The sequence below is a fragment of the Gorilla gorilla genome, chromosome 18, assembly GCF_029281585.2.
Source record: "Gorilla gorilla gorilla isolate KB3781 chromosome 18, NHGRI_mGorGor1-v2.1_pri, whole genome shotgun sequence".
NCBI lineage: Eukaryota > Metazoa > Chordata > Mammalia > Primates > Hominidae > Gorilla > Gorilla gorilla.
Window position 1 is genome coordinate 102553650 of NC_073242.2, and position 2522 is coordinate 102556171.

Sequence of the window (2522 nt, forward strand, 5' to 3'; positions counted from 1 at the left end):
TCCTGGGTTCACGCCACTCTTCTGCCTCAGCCTCCCGAGTAGCTGGGACTACAGGTGCCCGCTACCATGCCCGGCTAATTTTTTTTTTTGTATTTTTAGTAGAGAAGGGGTTTCACCGTGTTAGCCAGGATGGTCTCGATCTCCTGACCTCAGGATCCGCCTGCCTCGGCCTCCCAGAGTGCTGGGATTACAGACGTGAGCCACCGTGCCCAGCCAAATGAATGAATTTTACATTTTATTCCCATTAACTTACTTTCTTTTTTTTTATATAAGATGAAAGCAGATCCTGGAGTGAATACTGGAAGACTAAGCTCCCTAGGCATGAGGGAAGTGGTGTGCCTGGGCAGATCTCAGCAGTCCCAATTGTTTCTCTTAGTCACTGCTCATAAAAATCAGCTCCTTAGAATAAAAGCAGTCTTTGAAATGCAGTGTGATGAAATCACAGAAAGGATGACACAGTTTCTGAAACATCACAACATTACTGGAATCTGTAGTAATGGCCAAACAGACACAGGAAACAGTATTTAAAACAAAACAAAACAAAACCTGGCCAGGCGCAGTGGCTCGTGCCTGTAATCTTAGCACTTTGGGAGGCCGAGGTGGACGGATTACTTGAGGTCAGGAGTTCAAGACCAGCCTAGCCAACATGGTGAAACTCCGTCTCTACTAAAAAAAAAAAAAAAAAAAAAAATTAGCTGGGCTTGGTGGCGGGTGCCTGTAATCCCAGCTACTTGGGAGGCTAAGGCAGGAGGATCACTTGAACCCAGGAGGTAGAGGTTGCAGTGAGCCAAGACCATGCCATTGCACTCCAGCCTGGGCAACAAGAGCAAAACTCAGTCTCAAAAAAGCGAAACAAAAAAACCCCAACACCTTACCTTAGTAGAGCCATCTAAGTCAGCATAACATGCAGATAAAACCTGAGTTATGAGCTTACTGCTAATGAGACCTCTTGTGATGGCACAAAGTGTGTCGGTAGGATGTGACATAGCTGGACAGGGACATCTGGCTTTTCTCTCCATTATGGTTCCCTTCTGTATCACAACTGGTAACACATCTGAATAATTATCTGATATATAAAACACAAAGGGTGAAAAGATGTAAATGAATGGTGGAAAGTCTTGTGGTTTTCATGGTCAAGTGACTTTCTTTGTAGTCATGCCTTTCCTATTTCTTTTTTTATATTTTGAGACAGGGTCTCACTTTGTTGCCCAGGATAGAGTACAGTGGTGCAATCTTGGCTCACTGCAGCAGTGACCTCTCGGGCTCAAGCCATCCTCTCACCTCAGCCTTTTGAGTACCTGGGACTACAGGTGCGCACCATCACACCTGGTTAACTGTTGTGTTTTTTATAGAGATGCGTTTTTGCCATGTTGCCCAGGCTGGTCTCAAACTCCTGGGCTCAAGCGATCTGCCCGCCTCAGCCTCCCAAGTGCTGGGATTACAGGTGTGAGCCACCATGCCCGGCCTTTCCTATTTCTTTCCTATAGGCCAGAGAAGATTCCACAGATACCCCAGAACATGCCTCCACTGGAAAGACCACACAGCCCCAGGGTGACACACCTGTTCTACATGAGGTCTAGGGCCATGGTTCTCAACTGGGGCTGACTTTGCCCCCCACATCCCAAGGGACATTTGGAAGTGTCTGGAGACATTTCTAGTAGTGACAACTGACATCTCATGGGTAGAGGCCACGGATTCTGATAAATATTTGGCAATGCACAAGACACATTCCCTCCACCAACAAGGAATTATCTGGCTCAAAATGCCAATAGCAATGATCTTAATAAAAATGTCATCAATGAAAGCCTTTAAGATCTAGAACAAGAAAAGAATGCACACTTTCACCATTTTTATTCTTGACAAAGTTGAAGTCCTAGCCAGAGAAATTAGGCAAGAGAAAGAAATAAAGTGCATCCAAACTGGAAAGGAAGAAGTCAAATTATTACTGTTTGTAGATGACCTATTTTAGAAAAACTTAGAAACACCACCAAAATAACCTGTTAGAAATGATAAACAAATTCAGTGAAGTTGCAGGATACACAATCAACATTAAAAAATTAGTAGCATTTATATAAAACAACAGCAAACAACCTGAAAAAGAATGTAAGAAAGCAATCTCACAGCTACAAAAATATAAAATACCTAGGACTAAATTTTTTTTTTTTTTTTTTTGAGATGGAGTCTTGCTCTGTCACCCAGGCTGGAGTGCAGTGGCACGATCTCAGCTCACTGCAAGCTCCACTTCCCGGGTTCACACCATTCTCCCGCCTCAGCCTCCCAGGCTGAGACTACAGGTGCCTGCCACCATGCCCGGCTAATTTTGTTTTGTATTTTTAGTAGAGATGGGGTTTCACCGTGTTAGCCAGGATGGTCTCGATCTCCTGACCTCATGATCTGCCCACATCAGCTTCCCAAAATGCTGGGATGACAGGCATGAGCCACCGCGTCTGGCCATACCTGGAAATAAATTTAACCAAATACATGAAAGATCTCTACAAGGAATACTATAAAACACTGATGGA